The sequence below is a fragment of the Miniopterus schreibersii genome (genome assembly GCF_964146895.1).
Source record: "Miniopterus schreibersii genome assembly, chromosome: 5".
Taxonomy (NCBI): domain Eukaryota; kingdom Metazoa; phylum Chordata; class Mammalia; order Chiroptera; family Miniopteridae; genus Miniopterus; species Miniopterus schreibersii.
The window spans coordinates 56,716,211-56,737,040 of NC_138106.1; the positions used below are offsets into that span (position 1 = coordinate 56,716,211).

General features: G+C 38.6%; 1 long non-coding RNA gene across 1 annotated transcript; it reads left to right on the top strand.

The window, feature by feature from the left end:
* The first annotated feature begins 610 nt into the window (after positions 1–610).
* On the top strand, positions 611–19,881 carry LOC308557410. The gene is made up of 3 exons (XR_013998831.1): positions 611–1,093; positions 19,123–19,208; positions 19,785–19,881. It is a non-coding gene; the product is annotated as an uncharacterized lncRNA (long non-coding RNA).
* The last annotated feature ends 949 nt before the right edge of the window (positions 19,882–20,830 follow it).

A 20,830-nucleotide genomic window follows, 5' to 3' on the forward strand; every position in this document is an offset into this window, starting at 1 on the left:
TTGTCCTTCCTGCTTCCCGGGACGGCTTTGCTCTCCGAATTCCTCCCTTCTCCCCAGCCCTGCTTCCCCCCGCCGGCCGAGGCACGTTTGGGGGGGCGGGGGAGGGCTGTTTCTTGCTCCTTTCAATGGGAGGGTCTGCTCGGTGGAAGGGTCAGCGTTGCCGGGCGAGAAGCGGGGCCCCCAGAAGGTTTGCTTTCCCGCTCTTGCTTCTCCCGGCCGCCGGGCCGTCCGCTCTCCTCGCCTGGCGACTGGCCACAGGAGGCCATGGATCTCCCCGACCGGAGCGCCTCGAGTGCGGTGGTGTTTTTCTTTGCTTTTGTTTCATTTGCATGTTCGCACGTGTAATTTTATTTTCATCGCTTGCTTTCCTTTGAACTTATTGCGGGGAAAGCGACCCGGGGAAGTGTTAAACCCTCCGCCCTGAGGAAGCGCGTCTGGGGTCCGCCGCGACCTTCCCGCGCCCAGATGGGTCGCTCGCCCCGCGCGCCCCGCGCGCCCCGCGCGCCCCGCCCGCCGGCCGCGCGCCGCGCCGGTGGCCTGACCTTGCAACCACAGCCACCCGCGGAGCTGCGGGGGTGGTGGGCAGTTTGAGCTGTCCTGAGGGGGACTGGAGGCAGAGGACACACGTCCTCAGTCCCGACACCATTAATTTTACGGAGATCTTGCTGTTCTCCACCGAGGGTCACAGATACTCCTCCAGATAAGAAGAAAATCGAACTCGGGTGTAGCCGCCTGTCTCAGCTAAACTAACGCTTGCCCGGCTCCAAGATCCCGCTGTCACCCCCCTTCAATCACTAGGGTCTCGCGTTCTCCACCTGCTGACAATGTCTCACTCACCTCCAAGGCTACGCACCATCCCACTCTTCCGCCCACCTCCTTTTACCTTCCGCCTCCGATCCTACTTGTGAGTTTAGAGCCTCTTTTCCTGCACCCCGTCTTCGCTCTCCCGCCCTAAGCCTGCCTGCCTCGGCCGACCCGGAGCTCGCCTGCAGCCGCCGCTCCTCCCACCACCTAGTCTCAGGGTGCACCTGTGGCTAGGACTTGTCCTGCACTCCCTCTGGGAGATCCCGATGATGGTCGTAACTGACGAAAGGTAGCTATTGTGACATACCTCAGCTCTGCTGACACCGCCGTTTCCCTCGAGAAAATTTATTTTCTGGTTTCCCGTTCCCTAAACCAAATTTCACTGCTAAATTTAGACAGCCCACCGCGAAGTGACTAGATAATTATGTTTAGATAGCACTTTAACACGTTGCTGATACTCAGTTACATGTTAAGTAATCGCTAGCCACCTCCACCCCCACCCCCCCAGCCTTTCCCTGGTGATTCCAGTCTCCAGAAAAAGTAATTTAGCCAACATTTGAAAAGGTGCCAAAGGCTTTTTATGGGGGCCACTGTGCAATTGCTAAAGAGACCATGAGGGATTAACTGGTTTAGTGCTTCTCAAAAGGATGATACAGAGCTTTAAAAACTATATATGCTCCATATTTTGAGAAATTGAATTAGTGACATGCTATGATTATATTCTCCTCTGACCTAAAGCGAAGAGAGAGCTTGAAAGAGTAGTATTTATAGATGTTATATAAACATTAAAAGAGCACCATGCTGGTGTTTTATGTGCACACAAGCATTATGTTCTAATAATAATAATTTGTGTTGATATAGCATCTTCAGCCAGAGATGTCAAAGCACACTCTACTTCTCACAGAAGGTAGCAATTACTATTATTCCTACTTGACAGCTGGAGAAGCCTAGGCACAGAGGTTAAGTGCAAATACTACAAGCCATGTGTGGTGGTTTTCCTGCCAGAACCAACTTCTTGCCTTCCAGTGGGCACCACTAACCTCTCAAGATTCCTTCTTAAGTTAAAAACAAATTTACTGAAGTAACTCAAATTTCTACTTTCTATAGTGTCCAGTCTTAAATTATGTTCTTCTCAAATGAAGACATACCCACTCCAAGCTTTCCTATTAGAAATTATTAGCTGCAGAAAAATATTTTACATATCGTAGTACAGCTCATTTTTTAAAATTTTATTTAAATGTTTTTATTGATTTTAGAGAGGAAGGGAGAGGAAGAGAGAGAGAAACATCCACAGGAGAGAAACATTGGCTGCCTCCTGCATGCCCTGCATTGGGGATGGAGCCCTCAACCCACGCATGTGCCCTCACCTGGAATCAAACCAGCATGAGAGGATGCTCAACTGAGCCGCACCGGCCAGGCATAGCTGCTGGGGTTTTTTCAAGAGGCAGAATTGTTGATTTTTTTAAAAACCTTAAACACGAGAGCATTATTGGTTTTATACCATTTTTAATTGTCTATAGATAAGTTCACCTTTATTGTTTGAGGGACAAACTGGTTGAAGGAATGCTTAATTATAGCTAACTTATTAATATTTGTGGTACCATTGAATCCAAAGTGTGCATGTATTTTATTAGAAAAAAAATTATCTGAATAAAAAGCAACATGATCCTAATGCCAAAAATGATTCCATTGTTTTGGGTTGAGAATACTGATGGTATCCATCCCATTTTCTGCCTCAAAAGATTGCTGGCCAATTATTGAGGTTCATTAACTTAACTAAAAAAAGTTGACATGTTAAAAAAGAAGTAATTATGTACAGTGCTGGGCATTTTACATTTACTGAAATAATCCAAATGAAAGGTTTGAGACTATTATTAGAATTTCATAGCTGACTCTGAAACGAAGTATTTTATAGTAGAGGTAGGCCATTATGTACTCTATTCTAGGTAGTTCCACTTACCATCAGCAAATTTTTTTATAACCTGCTACGTAAAGAAGTATAGCTTTTTCCTCCATGAAAGGGATGAGCAATGCTTTGTGGAATGTTTGAACTTGGTACTATATTTGATAATAAGTTGATTTTGCTCGGCTATAATCAGTCTTCTAAAGCAGAACTATGCAAATAGTTAAAAAAAACAACTGAAAACCCACAAAAAAGTCCATCCATTTGCAAATCTTCACCAGCCTAACATTTATCAAATGTAACTATTTCCTACTGAAAAGATCTCCCCGCTCCCATAGAGTTATACTGTTTTGTTCCTCATGTATCCTTGGGGGTCTTTGCTCAGATTTCACTGTATCATTGAGATCTTCTATGACCACTTCATATGAAAGCCACCCCCATCTCAATCCCTGCCCCCTCTTACCTTGCTTTGTTTTCTTCACTGCACTCACCACCTGACATGATGTATCTTTATTTACTGTCTGTTTTCCCTTTGCTAAAATGAAAGTTTCACAAGGATGGGTGGGAAATGTCTATTTTTCCACTGTTCAAACTCAACCATCTAGAGCAATATAGGTCCCAGATTGGATGATTACATAAGTATAGTGACACAGCATACTCAGATGCACATCTAATGGCAGATAAACTCAACAGAATATTAATGTTTTAAGGTCTTGAGTATATGATCATGTTGAGTTTTTTAAGCTGGAAGATAATCACCCTGACTATTGTTTAAGACTAGATTTAATTTCTTTTGATGCCTCTTATTAAACTCTTGCCTCTCGCCTCCATGTTCATCCTTTGACTCGCCTGGTTTGTAATATGGGGGTTGTGGCTCTGCAATCTGCCTCCTTTGCCAACTGATTTCGTGGTAGGTGCTATCAGTAGAAGTCACTGAGGGAGGGTGGAAGGGAAGAGTAGGGGAGAAGATACCTGTTCCTTTCTGTTTGCTTCCTGCTCCTATCAGCATCACCTCAGCAGTAACAGCCCTTCACCCTGTCATCGGCAGTTGGTCCCAGCCTCCCACTTGTTTTACACTCTAAGAACCAGACTCATCACAATTCCTCAGAGGTACCAGCACCAGTGAGGCTGTGCCCACTTCTCAGAGGTCCAATCCCTACCTCAGCAGGACCCCTCCTCTGAGCTTCTGAGTTCTAATAACCCAACTTTTTCTCTTTGTTCCCCCAGCGCTAAAGGTGATAATGGATTCCTACCTTTTATTTCTCTGGATCACCTCAGTTTCCCCTATTTGGCTTGGAGAACCCCCTTCGAACCCCCGTGTAACAACACCCTATGATTAAATTCCCTTAGTAACATAGTATGGTTTCTGTTTTCCTGATAGGATCTTGATGGATGGGCTATCTTTCAGTGACTTGTTCTCAGACCTTTCCTTGTAACAGTTATTGTCTCTAAGTCAAACTATTTAAAAGCACAGAGGCAACATTAATCCATCAATTAATGTAAATAACAGCAGTAAGGAAAATGAGCAAAACTTGTTCCTTTAATTGGCAATAATCCAGATTGAGCAGAGGCGGGTTTGAAATAAGTAAATTTGGAGGAAATTATGTTGGTGTTTTAGTCATATATACATATGATTTGTTGTTGATGTCCCTTGTCTATGTCATGATAAAAACACACAGAAATTTCTAATTTTTGGTGAACTTTTTTTACAGACCTTGAATGAACTTGAGAATCATTATGGAGCTAAAAGATAAAGAGGATTATTTGGGAAAGAAGAACGGGACTTGTCTCATAAACTTACAATTAAAACAAACATACACTTCACATAACTATCTAAAGGCTAGCTTTATTTACAATATACAACTCTCTTGTAGAGCACTGGGATTCCAAAGAATACAGTCTGAGGAACTGATATTTAGGCAGAAAGAAGAGCTATGCAGTAGCATTATGGTAGGTTAAATAAATGAGCAAACAAGACAAATGAGCAAACAAGACAGACAAAAACGCACAGATACAAACAGTATGATGGTGACCAGAGGGAAGGGGGGAAGGGGGTAGTTAATGGATAAAGAGACTCAAATATGTGGTGACAGAAGAAGATTTGATTTTGGGTGGTAAACACACAATGCAGTATACAGGTGATGTATCACAGAATTGTACACTGGAAACCTACATAATCTTATTAACGAATGTCACCTCAATAACTTTAATTTTTTAAAAAAGAGAGTGCTCAGAAACAAAAATAAACAAAAGGGTAGGTTAAATATAGGAAATATGATTGAGCTACTATGTGCTGGAGTCTGTGTTAGGTGTTGGGAATAGAAAAACCCAAGTTCTTATCCCCCAAACTTTAATATTCTTGCCAGTGTTCTTGTAGAACACCCAATTGGTCTAAAGGGTTGTACAGTGTAGGGGAGAGCAGAGGAGGAGTCCCACGGATGCTTAAAAAAGACCAAAGGCCTACCAGTAAAGACAGCGTTTGAATTGTCTTAAAGAATGAGCAGGAGTTTTCCATACAAATGGGGTAAAAGCAGCAGAGGGAATAGGAGAAGAGTAGCTGGGCGGGCACAGAGGCGTGATAGAGCACAACGTGTTTCAGAAACCACAAGTCCTTCTGTGCTGCCAGTGGGTAAAATGCAAAGGGAAATGAGAAAGGGTAAAAAAGTTAGACGGGTGGGCAGGGTGGTTTTAAACCGCATAAAGAAGTTCAGACTGTATCATGGTCGATCATGGAAACGAAGGCTTTTGAGTAAGAAATGACAAAGTTAGGTTTGCTAGAAAAGTCAGAGAACTGTAAAGATGAGGGTGGATGAATTGTCAGGGGACTTGGGAGAATCACAAGCAGAAAATTAGGAAGCCATAAGAACAGAGAGAGTAAAGGTCTGAGTTGAGCAGTGATAAAGTGAATGGAAAAAGAAAATAATTTTAGGAGAACTTAGTGTTTTAAAACAAACTAGTTTATTCCCACAGTGGTTTGGATATGGCAGGGCTGGCTAAGAGACCGCAATGCAGGCAAATGAGGGAAGCAGAAGACAAAAGAGAGACAAGCGAAAGGACAGACAGATATTAGAAGAGTGGATATGGAGAAGAAAATGGGGCAGGTCAAATGACAAAGGTTGCAATAATATAATTGATAGTTATAAAAACTATTGGGCAAATTTTAGGGCAAATTTTATAATTTACTTCCTCTTTATATTATTCCTTTAATTCTTATGGGCATGGCTCAGATTCAAGGAATGTCCAGTACAGTTTCTTTTTATATTATCATTAATAAGTATTTGTTGAATGGAAGGGAGGGAAAAGAAAGAATAATTTTGTGGATGGTCTTGCTATTGTATTTAGATTGAACTGAACTAAAGAAATTTGGTGTCTGTGTAGGTTTAGCACAATGAAGAGTCATTTTTCTCCTAGTGGATGTTTCAACAGATCCTACCCTAATTAACCTAATTTGTACTCTTTGGTAGCTGAGCCAAAACAGATACTCTTCAGCCACTCTACTTCTAACAACCCAGAGAGATGTACATAGGGAGGCTGCAGGGTGCAGTGTTACCCCTGAAGCATCACTGCCGGGGTTTCAGTTCAAATTCTCTGCTTTGTGATCTTGAGCAAGTTACTGAGTCTCTTAGTTTCTTCATGGGAAAATGATTATTCCTTTCTCACAATGTCCTTTCAGGATAAAATTAGTTCATGTAATGACTTTAGAACAGTTTTGATCTATAAAGCCCAAGAGCTGTTTGTTGTGGTGGTGGTTGTTAGTAGTAGTATTAGTGTTAGTGGTTTTAAACATAGATTTAGGAATTGCGTATTAACCCTCAGTGACCTGAGAGTGGAATTTTGTTAAGGCTCATGTGCTCACATCCACTGAAATCTTGAAAACAGTTCTGATAATCTCTGCCTTCCATAACCAGATTGCATAATTCAGCATCCTTCTTTATTGCTTACAAACCTCTGCAGAGTTCCTCAGGAGGGAAGCAGTATAATGGTTCCCCAAAGATATCCACATTCTAATCCCCCCAACTTACAGATATGTTAAGTTATATGGCAAAGGGGGTTAAGTCTGCAAATGGTTAATTAACTGACTTTAAAAACAAGGAAAGTATCTTGAATTATTCAGGTGTGCCCAATATAATCACAAGGGTCTTTAAAAGTCAAAGAGGAAGACAGAAGAATCAGGGACAGGTGACTACAGAAAATGGTCAGAGATGCAATGTTAATGGCTTTGAAAATAGAGGAAAGGGATACTAAGACGACACTTAGGAATAGAAAAGGCAAAGACAAGGATTTCCCCCCACAACCTCCAGAAAGGAATGCAACTCTGCCCAGGCCTTGATTTTAGCCAAGTGAGACCAGTGTTAGACTCCTCACCTACAGAACTGTAAGCTAATCAATTTGTGTTTCTGTAAGCCATTGAGCCTATGCTAATTTATTACGGCAGCAGTAGAAAACTAATTGTGATATAATGAGAAATAAATGTTTGATCTTTGTGTCTCTGGTTCCTGGCACAGAGCCCCTATAACCCTTGGAATTTCCTGAGTAATAAGGTGAGACAGTGTCTTTTATTTATAATAAGCCCCTTTAAACCACAGCTGCATTTATGCTAATGAGGTGACTCTTGGAGGATGGGCACTGGTTGCCAGACAAACCAGTCCTGTGATTAGAGAACTGGAACTTTCAGCCCACCTCCCCCCCCCCCCCACCAATATGCAAGGTGGAGATACAGGCTGGAGATGGACTTAATCCTCAACAGCCAATGATTTAGTCAATCATGTCTACTTAATGAAGCTTTCATTAAAATCTCTAACTGAAGTGGTTCTGAAAGCTTCCAGGTTGGTGACCAAATAGGAAGTTGGCACACTCAGAGAAAGTATGGAAGCTCTCCCCGCCCTTCCACGTACATTGCTCTATGCACCTTTTACCTTTGACCATTTCTAAGTTGTGTCATAATAAACCAGCAATAAGTTTTTCCCTGAGTCCTGAGAACCCTTCTAGGCAATTGTCAAACCCAAGGAGAGAGCCATAGATTTATAGCCGGTTGGTCACAAATACAGGTGACAACTAGAGACTTGTGATTGGCATCTGAGGTGGGGGTAGTCTGTGGGACTGGGCCCTTAATTTGTGGGGTGTGTGCTAATTCCAGGTAGTTAGTGTCATAATTGAATTGTAGAACACCCAGTTGGTCTAGAGAGTTGAACTGTTTGGTGTGGGAACCCCATCACCACATTGCCTTTTGACATTCCCCGTATCCTTGCCTTTAACATTCTTATCTTCTAAAACTAAATGGGGGGAAAAATGATTTTCTCTTAAAAATTAAGATTTTTTGCATCTTCTACAGAAAGCTTCTGGACTTTTTGACTTCATCAACCAATGCTGGAGCAGGGCTAGGTGGATCAACTTCCAGATTATTGTTCCAAAACTTTCGCTCAACAGCCTGTTCTCTTTTTTACTTCTGTGTACACTTTTATCTTTTGCTTCTATTGGAAATCCTTGACAACACATTTCAACCTTGGTCTCAGTGGGAATTTCTCACATGAAGATCTGTTTCTAACCAAGCCTCCTGTATTCCTACCAGTTTATCATCACTGTTGAATTTACTCTTTGTCTTCCAATTTTTGTCTTCTAACACTGATATTCAAATCCGTTAATCCCATTCTGGCTTTTCCATCTTCCTATCCAGAGTGTGCTCTCCGGCAAGCTTTCCAATAATGTGCTCATCAGCTCTTGTCTGAGTTGCTAACCTCACTAACAACATTTAGTATTCCTGCCGTAGATCAGAAGTTGCTTGACAAAATCTCTACAGGGCACCTGTTATTATTCTCGAAATCATGGTATCAAACTTCCCCTCGGATTCTCAAAGCTACTCAGTAGTATTTATAATCATCTTTACTGAAATCTTTAAAGTGACAGCTCCACATGGTTTCCTTTCTCCTCAGGTTCCCATCCCTTTCCTTGCTTTGTATCCTCTGGAAAAAGATTGAAACTCCCCTAGATTGAATTGCATCAGTCATCTTCTAATTTAACTTATCTGCCCTTCCCTCAGCAATAATTTAAGAGTTCATTGGCAGTAACCTCATCTCCACTTCCCCCCACAAATCAGAACCTAGAGATTGTTATATTCTAAGCACCTGAGGATGGAAAAGCATAGATACAAACTCACCTCTTAGAAACACATCAAGCACTTTGAGTATTAGAATTCTTAAAATCCAATTTCAGAATCAAGAACTCAGCTTTAAAAATAACAGACTGCTGATATCTCTGCTACCCTCCTGTACCCTACAATCTTTTATGGAAATAAAAAGCCAGACAAAGGAATTGACTTAATGATTAAAACTAAATTGGGGAGCTGTAAGCGATTTGTCAAGGAAATCAGTTCTATCCCTCTCATGATCAAATACATTAATGCTTAGCTATTGCCATTCACTGTTTGAAATATGACTTGGTATAAAATGTGTGTGAATATTTGGGTAAATAACCAGGCTTTATTATTTGCATATGTCATTGAGGCTAGCTAGAGCCTCTAGAATGGAAGGGAATCTTTGCTTTCCAGTTTTCTTTGTACTTTCTACTTTGCCCACTACATTTCATCAGAATTCCATTCATTTAATTCCTTGAATGTGTCTCTTCCTATCTATTTTGATATCTTTATGTTTACTTAAATAACTGTGAAATATACTATATTACTGAAAAAGATCTAGGCATTCATACTTCTAATACTCACCTAGAAAAACTAATATATCATTTTTGCCAATACCTGTTTAACAGCATGTGAGAAATCTCTTAGAAACTGACCCTTTTACCTAATAATAAAATAACCTTTCAGAACTATTATATATTTTGTCCCTGGAGGCATTATTGACAATGAATGAACTACCCTTTCAAATGCCAAGAAGATACATTTCAATTATTCAGTAAATATTTATTCCAAATTGTTCATGCTCCATGCAGTAGAGACGCAGCAGGAAAGAAGACATAGAGGTCCTTCTTTTTGATGACCTTTTAGTTTAACATAGCAGGCAGATATTAAATCAATAATTATGCAACTTTTTAGCCACAATTCTATTAATGTTTTGAGGAAAGGTATAGGGTACCGAAGAGTATATATTAGGGACCCAAATTAATACATGGGGTCAAAAATAGCTTTATTGATGAGCTGTTATTTAAGCTAAAACCCCTAAAATAAATTGGTATTAACATTATGAAAACCAAATCAGCGTGTGTGTGTGTCTCAGAAGGATTCAGTGCAAAGTCCACAGATTGGTTAGTTTAAAAAATTGTACTAAGCGAAATAAACCAGTTAGAGAAAGACAAATATCATATGATCTCACTTATATATGGAATCTAATAAACAAAATAAACTAACAAAATAGGTCCAGAAATATGGATGCATGGAACAGAATGACAAATTTGGGGGGGGAGGGGGACGGACAGGAAGCGATTAACCAAATAACATATATGCATATATGCATAACCCACGGACACAGACAATAGTGTGGGGAAGGCCTGAGGTGGTAGGTTGGGTGGAGAGGAGTAAAATGGGAGAAAATGATAGACATCTGTAATACTGTCAGCAATAAAAATAAATAAAATAATAAATACACACACACACAAAATCAGAAGAGGATCATGAGCCAGTTATTTGTGTATAGCTCTTGGCTCCATTCCTGACCTTCTTTGTTTTCTGAATCACAGGAGCTGGAAGCCAGCAAACTACATTTTACAGAGTCTTTTTTCAGCACATTTGCTGTTAGTTTTGCCACTATGTAGCACTGGCAGGACTTTTAAAGTAGGAGGAATAAGTAAATCATTTTTTTCTGCTTCTGGTGGAGTCTCAGGTAGCAGCAACAAAAGTGGTAGAAGACTCTGGGCTCCAGTAGTCAGTATTTGGCCCTATGTTTGATGAAGAGCAGACAGTCATGGAGAAATATGATAGGACAGAGTATGAGGTACATGTAGTAAACGGGGGAACTCAGCAAGGCCTGCTTGTTTGAGTCTTCTTGGTGTCCCCTTGTCTTTGGAAATAAGGATCTTCCTTTCCTCCGGGTACAGGGAAGGCACCTTTCATACCAAGGTCTTATGAGCTGCTTCAGGAAAGGATAGCTGGTGCGAGGTCAGAATGACCTTCTCGTTTCCACTATTCTTAAAACTCCTTCGGATTAAAACACTCAATATACCAAGGTGCCATATCTTGGGGTATGTGTCCTGAACCCCATCAGACACCATCTGTTACACTGCCGCCACTGTCACCAGAGGAATGTCTTCCTGCAGTCATCACCAGCACTGAAGAGAGCTTCTTGAGTGCCACCCGACTGATAAAGCCGTGCAGCTCATCTGCCTAGGGGTGGAAACAGAAGCTAGAACAAAAGTAATGGAGGAATGAGGGAAAGAGGAGGCTATGAGAAGAACAAACAGAGATAAAAAATTTTCAAGGCGTTTGGCTTTGAAAGAAAAGTGAGAGAGCAATAGCTGGAGAGCAGTGTGGTAGCCACAGAGAGTTTTTCAAGATTAGAAGGATCTAGAAGATAGGAACAAGCTGATGTTATTAGAGAGTTAAAAGGTAATTTACAATGTAAGATTATCTGAGTAACAAGACAAGAATGCCTACAATCACAATATTGTCTAACATTATTCTGGGGATACTAAATACAGAAAATGGAGAAAAGAATTGCAAGGTTAAAACAACAGAGAGGAAGATATTGAATTATCACTATTTCTAGACGATATAAATGTATGCTTAAAAACCCCAAGATAATTAACTAAAAACCTATTGAAAGTAGAGAATTCAGTAAGTTGACTGACTACAAAATTAATATACAGAAATTAGTAGCCTCTATATATTGAAATGAATTGGGAAAACGAATAAAAGACAGGATCCACTTACAATAACAATAAAAATGACAAAATACCTAGAAATCATCTTAACAAGAAATATGTAAAACTTTTATGAAGAAAACTTGAAGACAGAAATCATAAAAGTAGTACAGGAAACCATAAGAATTTCCCCCCATAAACTTCAAGTAAGAAAGAACTCTCTAACTATATTACAAAAGCCGGAAGCCATAACTGTAAAACTTTAATAAATCTGACTATAAAATATTTTATTCATGGCCAAAATAATTGCAACTCATGTTTTAAAAGCTGTCTTTCTATACAAATAACTTCTACAAATCAGTTTTTAAAAAACACAACAACATGAGAGACTAGAAAAATGATATGAACATATTTATTAGAAAAGGAATTACAAATGGCTTTTAAATATTTAAAAAGATTGTCAAGCTTACTCATAATAAGTAAAATGCTAATTAAACTTATGAGATCAGCAGAAAACTTGGTGATACCCTTTTGCTGGGTGAATGTTATCACTCATCCATTTTTTATAGGGCTGTAGTTTGATTTGACATCTCTGGATGATAATTTGGCAATATCTATCCAAATCACAATTATGTTTATCCTTTAACCCTATAATCCAACTAATAGAAATTTAACCTGTAGATATATTTTGACATATGTGAAATAATGTACAAAATTGTTGCAATCTTATTTATAACATAAAAGTTTGGAAACAAGTAAAATGTCCATCAGTGAGGTCAGGTTAAATAATTTATGAGGCATTTATAATTGATGCATGTAGCTAAAAAATAATGAACCAATACTTTATGAATTAATATTGTCTCCAATATATTTTTTAATGAAAAAAGCCAGATATGCAACAGTGTGTAAGGTGTATTGCTTTTTAAAAAACACATAAGAAAGGTAGTTTGCATAATTTACTTGTGTGTGCATAGAATATCTTTTGTGGGATATTTGCCCCAAGGATAAGCTAGGACACTGGGACTAGAAATGAAAAAGAGACTTTGCATCATACTTACTTTAGTAATTTTTGAACTTTTAACCATTTATATATATTGCCTACTCAAAGCAATTAAAATTTGAGAGTAAAAAGCCTGTGGAATAGAGTGAAGAAATAAAATAGAGTCAATATAATCAAGCTACTAAATTATGGGGGGAGAAAAAGTAGATTTATGCATGAGAAAATAATTCTATTCTTGCCTTAACTAAGCCGGGAGCTTAAACTTCTGAACTTTTCTGTCCTTTTCCAGTCCTGGAGGAACATCAGGTTATTGTGCATCAATGCCTGAATGCACTTCAAACCCTTAGATTGCCATTTAAATGACCTCCAGAAGAAATTGTTCCATTGTTCAGACCACTGGATATCTGAAGATTACCATATTGGACCAATCCTGAAGCTAAGAATGCAGGACCTATTCTTCTCAAGAATGTACTTTTTACTACAAGTACCCTCAGCTTTTCTTTCTCCTTCAGAATATGTCTAGGTTTTGCTTAGCTGTATTTCAAGTTGGCAAACTCAAAGATCCTTGAATAAATTTTTGTTATTTATTTTCTAGCAAAACCTCTTTATTCTTTTTGAGTTTGTTCAACAAGCCAGTGAGTTTTCTGGAAGTATAGAAGGGAATATAATCCACAAACTATGTGGAGAGATTGGCCTTGAATAATAAGAGGAAACATTTCTCCATTTTTATAGGTCGTAAATAAGAGAGGGGGAGAGGTAGCATTGATTTGGTGGCAGGAAATTGAAGGGTTAAATAAATTTTCTGTTTGAAACTTTTTTGAAAAGGTTTCTATTTTTTTAAAGGATAATGCAAAGTCCTGAGTATATAAGGAATGCACAAAAGGATGGAATCTGAGAAGAGAAGAAGTTCAGAATAATGGTTGTGGAGTGTAAAAGAGTAAGTTGACCATAGGAATGTGGTCAAATTGCAAGGCCATACTAAGGGCCAAGTAGAGGTTGGTTATGAGATCCAAACTAGTTTCTGTTTGCACAGTTGTCCAATTTGTCTGCAACCCTTAGCTGGTTGGAATGAAAGGTTAAATAAAGAAAGTGGAATGTTTAATTTTTCACTTTTGTGTTCTTGCTATTAGGAAGACTGGGGAAGAGATGATTTCTATGAGTGGGAGGACATCCTAAGAATGGGTGATTAAGCTGCCTGAAAATGCCAGTAAGTAGGGAAAAGTACCATTTTATTGTTTGCCAAGAAAAGTTTACAAGGATTTGCTTACATAGAAGCAATACAAATTCTATTTGATTTTCTTAACTTCTCAGAAAATGTTGTGAGTCTGACTAATTTAAACTTTATCAATAAAATCTGTAAACAAGTTGTCAGCTTAGTGTAAACTCTTTTTTACTTATTTATTACTCATGTTAAAGCTAGTAAAATATGAATCTGTTTTGAGTGGTATTTTTAAAGGAACTTTAAAAAGAATAGTATACTAAACTGAATTTTTAAATTATTCTACCATTTAAGCCAAACTTAGAACTATATCCTGAATCATGCTGAATTATAATGTGGACTCCAAGAAGAGAGATTCATTTGATGTAAATCCCTAGAAGAGATCTGCCCAGGGCCCAAATTTTATAAATAATAAGAGCCTAGTGGCCATTTGCGGACAAGGGCTCCTCATGTATTTCTGTATTCTGAGGGAAGTATTTCATACTGAAGTCTCGGTTTCCCTCACTATGCCCCACTTCTTTACTCTGTCAGTCAACCCCTGCAAGAAAACCCAGATTTTGTCTTTCTCCCACCATACTGACATCTGCCCCGTCTAATCAGAAGTGTACAAATTGAATACATTATTTACATAAAACAAACCTAACTGAGAACCTGGGTGAGAATTTTTACTTTAAACTGTGGCCTCTCCTTTTTCTTGATGGAACACAACTTAGGTTGCTACCTGAACCTGTGTCTCCCAGGCTGCAGCTCTTTGGCTCAAATAAATGCTTTTAACTCTTTATTACAGTCTAAAATGAATTTCGCTCTACAATAATTATTAAAATATTAAGAGCAGAAAGACTGTATCAGTTGTTTTTGACATATTAACCTGTTAAAAAGTTGAAGCACATAAAAGTAATGAATTATTTTTTAAGCACCCCCCCCCCCCCAATATTATACTCCGGAAAATTCTGCTCACTAGAATTGGTTTTAAAAAATTCTAATTTTAAGATTGAGAATAAATGTACTTTCTCAGGAATTTAAGCTTTCGGCTTAGCTAAGACACTTTTGTCACTTAAAACTCTTAAAATTATATGTAAGAAGACACGATAGGATTTTTTTTTTTTTATGATAACATGGTCTTTTGTTGAAAATGAGGGTGATATTCATTCCCGGGAAAGCCTGTTGCTGCAAACCTACTTAAGTGCTTTAAAGTCTCTTACTTTCAACTTTCATTCTTTTGCCTATTGAGATAGTTCCTTTTCAATGATGAAGCATTACCTCCCATAGTGATCTTTAAATAGCAACAATAAAAAGGCTTTTTCTTCAAAGTTGTCACTGGAAAAGGTATTTTCCTTGTGCTGGGCTCAGAGTAAGGACTGAATTGATAGGCCTTTTCTAATTATGTTTGATTTTTTTTTGGTGTTTTTTATTTTTCTTTTCAATTAAGGTTTACTTTTAATATTATTTTATATTAGTTTTAGGTATACAGCATAGTGATTAGACAATCAGATACCTTACAAAGCGTTCCTCTCAATATTTCCAGTACCCACCTAGCACCATGCATAGTTACCGCAATATTATTGACTATATTCTCAGCGCTGTCCTTTCCATCCCTGTGACTATTTTGTAACTACCAGTTTGTACTTAGTCCTTTCACCTCTCACTCAGTCCTCCAAACCCCTCTCCTCTGGCAGCCACCAGTCTGCTCTCTGTGTCTGGATCTGCTTTAATTTTGTTTATTTTGTTCTTTAGATCCCACATATAAGTGAAATCATATGGTATTTGTTTTTCTCTGATTAACATCTTTCAATGAGTATAATACCCTCTAGGTCCATCTATGCTCTTCCAAATAGTAAGATTTTGTTCTTTTTTATGGCTGAGTAATATTCTGTTGTATATACAGGGTTTAGCAAAAGCAGGCTTACAGCTCTAAGTATGTGAAACGGAGTTTATTGTATTATTATTTATTAATTATAGCATTATTTTCCATAGGAACAACTGTAAACCCATTTTTGCTCCACCCTGTATGTTCCTACTGCTTTTTTATTCACTTTATTGATGGGCACTTGAGTTGCTTCCATAGCTTGCCTACTATAAATAACACTACAACGAACATAGGGGCTCATATAGTCTTTCAAATTAGTGTTTCGGCTTTCTTTGGATAAATACCCAGAAGTGGAATCCCTGGGTTATAAGGCAGTTCCATTTTTAATTTTTGAGGGACATCTATACTGTTTTTCACAGTGGTTGAACCAATCTGCATTCCCTCCAGCAGTGCACAGGGGGTCCCTTTTCTCCGCATTCTTGCCAACACCTATCACTTGTGGATTTATTGATGATAGCTACTTTGACAGGTGTGTGGTAATATATCATTGTAATTTTAATGTACATTTCTTTGACAATTGATGACATTGAACATCTCCTCATGTCTATTTACCATCTGCGTATCCGCTTTGAAGAAGTGTCTATTCAGGTCCTCTCCCCTTTTTTTAATTGGATTGTTAGTCTTTTTGTTGCTGATTTGTTTGTGTTGTTTGTAAATTTTGGGTATTAACCCCTTATTAGATCTATCATTGGTGAATATCTTCTATTTAGTAGGTTGTCCTTTTGCTTCCGAATACAACAAGGACAATGTACTTTTTGAATCAGAATTCTTAGATCTAAAAGAGTTCAGCCTTCTTATATTTTATATGCAAGGAAACTTAGGTTCAAACCCTTTAAATAACAAGTTCAAAGCTGTTAACTGCTAGTAGTTGAGTACTTTAACTGCACATTACAGAATATCTCAAGAACAGTAACTTAAACAAAGAGGGATTTACTATCTTATATAATGAAAAAGCTGGAAATAGTCAGTTGCTGGTGTTAGTTCAGCTGATTAACAACATTTAAGGCCCAGGCTCTTTCAGTCTTTCTACCAATGTCTCTAGAGATTTCTGGTTCTTCACCCTCACAATCTCTCTCTCTCTTTTTTTTTAAAAAAATATATCTTTATTGATTTCAGAGAGAGGAAAGGAGAGGGAGAGAGAGAGAGATAGAAACATCAATGATGAGAGAGTCATTGATTGGCTGCCTCCTGCATGCCCCCGACTGGGGATCGAGCCCACAACCCGGGCATGTGCCCTGACCGGGAATCAAACCCTGATCGCCTGGATCCTAGGTCAATGCTCAACTGCTGAGCCATGCCCGTCTGGGCCACCCTCACAATCTCAATGCTCATAGTCACAAAAAGGCTGTGACAGCTCCGAACATCATGGATAAGTTAAAGGTGAGAAGAAAGGAGATTTGGAAGTCAATAACCTCTCTTTAACAGTACACTGACACTACCCAGAAGCCTTCCAAGAGACTTCTCTCATGTTTCCTTGTCTTGGAAAGGGCCACAAAGCTACTCCTAGTATGGACTTTTCTGGCTCTTTGTAAGAATAATTTTAGGAATGATTGTGGGGTTGGCCAATCAACAATATCAGTCAAGCACAGCTATTGCAACTTTAAAAAACAATTCTTCTTACAATTAGAAATTAGCTATATTCTTCCTAAATACTCTGAGATGGAAAATAATTCAAGGGTGTTTAAGTTGCCTAAAGTGGAATAACTTCAGAATAATGGAAAAAAAATAAGTGTCCCATTCTCCACACTGCCATTATTATTATTATTATATTATTATTATTATTACTGTTATTATCGTCTTGCTTAAGGGCAGGAACTTGCTTTCCTTTAAGTGTTGTACCTATTGGGACACACACCTCCCTTTTCAGAAGGATTTTAAGCCTTCTTTAAGGAGCAAACCAAGCTTGTGAAGAATGCTCTCCACTGAATACTCTTCTGGGAGATTTCTCAGCATGTTTGCAAGTGCTCACCTTACTCAGGGACCTCTCTCCCCTTTCTTTTGCATTCTTCTTAATGAAAGACACTGGACAAAAATGCATCTACAAGATGTAGGTGTGGATCTCCCCTGAACCAAGTTTGCTTCTTCAGGTACAGGTCACAAAATACCTCAAAAGCATGTTCAAAGTTAAGATATAACTGCTCTTCTGCTTTTCGATGTGAGACCCTGAAACTCATCTGTGAGGTAAACTAGGGTGAGATGAGAATTTGAGTCCTTGGTCTCCGTGAAGTGAGAGGGTAGACAGTACGACTGTCTAGCTGACTATCTCTCTGTCACTCCTCTTGTGACAGCCTCGGGGGCTCTCTCACTTACAAGAAAGCTTAGCAGCGTAACAGCAGTAAGACCACAGGCTTTGGTGTGAGAAAAAACAAGTTTGAAGCTCAGTTTCCCCACTCACTAATTCACTATAAGGTACCATCGAAACTCTATTTCTTCTTTAAAATTGGGGTAAATAATAATACTTCAAGCACCTGTTTTGAGAATCAGGTGGAATGCTAATTAAGCATATTATAAATGAGAAAGTAAGCTTTAATGCGTTATTTTGTTAATTCAGCAATTTCAATGGGGATAGGTCTAACGTGGGTCTAATCTGAGGGGACTATATTTCATGGATTTATAACGAAGTTCTAAAGTTCAACCAAGATAGTGTCTAGAAAAGTTCCTCCTTTGTGTTTGTATTTTCCTGTTTCCTTTGCATTGCTTGCAATAAATAGCAAAGGTTTAATCAAAAAAGGGTTTGAGTCTGTTTATATTAGGCAGATTCCGTTTCTCATTCATAATGGGATTTTAAATTCTTTCCTTATACGTCTAAAGGAAAGTTATCTGGTTTACTGCCTTTGTCTTTACCACTTTTTTTAGTAAGCCCCACTGACATAAAATAAAGAAGTATTTTTATCTGGGGTCTTTTCTTATAGTACTAAAAATGAAAGTTTACTGGGTGAAGCCAATTTTAATCCAGAAAAATTAAATAGACTCTACATACAAATAAATACTCATGCCTTTGCATTACACTTACTTTGAAGATATATAGACATGTTCTGTGATATTTTTTATACCACAAGATTTAGGATATTAATTTGCCCATAATATCTAGACTCATCATCAAATATTTTTCAGATGTTTATATATAATACTGCCCCAAAGAAGCCTTCTCTGACCCTCCATTCTAAATTAGTTACCCCTGGTTATTTCTTTACAGAACAGATATTTATTTGATATAATGTCTCATGTACAAAGGTATAAGCTTCATTAAAACCTTATCTATTTTTTTTAACTACTATATACATACCCAGCACTGAGCTAATATATAGATATATATAGAATATTTGCTAAAGAAACTAATGAATAACAGCAAAGAACAGATAATGCTTTGAATGAATATGCTTTATATTTATTCACATATTTCCCCTTCCATAAATGGGAAGCAGAAAAAAGGCAGGCAGAGGAGAGGAAAAACAGGAAAGAAAGAAAAAAACAACTTAAAAGGCATTCTTGCATTAAGATTTTTCTTTATTTTCAAGTGTCAGATGCCAAACCTGAAAATCTGGTTCAGATGAGGTGATATCAGGCAGTTCTTGAAAATCCAGTGTAACTGTCCAGTGTTTGTGGCAAGGTGAGAGACACTTTTTTTCTATGTCTGCAAGCAGTCCAAGTTTAGAAAGAAAAGACAAATAAGGTGCGGGGGGTGCAGATATCTGGGAAGCAGGTCGCAAGTGACTGCTGACTAATTCTCCAATTTCCTGCCCTTCTATGAGGACAGACAGACTTACTCTCACTCTCTCTATTGAGCTGCTTTTGTCTGCCCTGGTGAGTACAAGGGCACAGCCTACCTCATACAAAGTGTTCCCCGAAGAAAGATGCTGCTACTAACTATGAAAGTGATTGATGCTTTTGAAACTCCCAAGTAGTCTGTCCTCATAGCTGTGGCTATTATCTTGAAATATAAAAAACAAGTGTACTTGAAACAATATTTGTTTCTCCTGAAGTGTATGTGCATGTGCATATTGAACACTGTTCAATAAGTAGAAGTAGTAATATTTTTGCAAATGCAGTTTCTAATAGTCTAAACCATAACTTTTTTAGTTTATAAGATAAACCATCTCAGGTGTGTTAATCATTAATAGGATCCTGTTTAAAGCATGGCTTCTATATATTCAAGGACTGTACCTCCAATTCTATTTTTCCGCAGGGTGCTGGATTTCCCGTTACACTATACGAAGATTACGATACTTGTGTTTGAGGCCTGCCTTTGTTCGTAGGAATTCCTGCGGTCTGCATCTTTTGGCTCAGGGGATAAATAGGAGAGCACATGTACCCAAAGGCCTTCTCACAAGGCCAAGAGTGGCTGACTATGCCACTAATATTCACAGTTCAAGGAAGTACAGAGTAGTTGGAGTCAGAAGCCAGGAATTGCCTTTTGGCCACCAGACAACAATTCAGTTCCTTGTAGTTTGTTTTTCTCAAAGCTTGAGAACCTACTTTACATGATGCCATGGAGTTGAGGAAGCACAAAAAAAGGAGTACCTTACCAGGCTCCCTAAAACTTCTCTCAGGCCTTTCTCCTAGGCACAAAGAAGATGAGGTCTTATTATCCCAAACAAGAGAGGTAAGACAGCCATAAAAAAGATATTTAATTTGTGCAAAGGGGATTATATAAAACTATGCTCAGTTAAAGCAGGAATGATGGCTCTCACAGCTATTTACTGCCTGAATGCTCTGGAAACAAGTAGAATTTTAAGACTGAGCATTTATGCCAGTGCGTGTATTTCGTTAACGAAAACCCTACTCCTGGAGGAGTAATTGGGCAGAAGGTGAAACGCCGTAGGCTAGTCTACCTGCAAAAGATGAGACCTCATGAGTGCTTCCCTGTGCCTATAGTGACATACAGGGTGATCCTGGAAGTCACTTTTCAGCTACAGTCTAATTTGCGTAGGCATGCAGGCAAATATATTTTATATCCTTATTTGCTTTATAGTAAAGGAAAAAGGGGGGAAAAAGAATGGAAGCAAAATCCTACTACCTCTTTCCCCATACCCACTCCCACATACCTACACACAGCTCACTGACTCATAGAACTGTAGAGCTGGAAGGGACTATAGCTATTTCATTTTAACATACTTGCTTTGGGTCGATGTAGGCTTAGGATACATGAACTGAATCAATTGACCCGAGGTAATGTGGTGTGAAAGGAAGGATGCTGTGCAGGACAAGAGAAATGGATTCAAGTCCATTTTT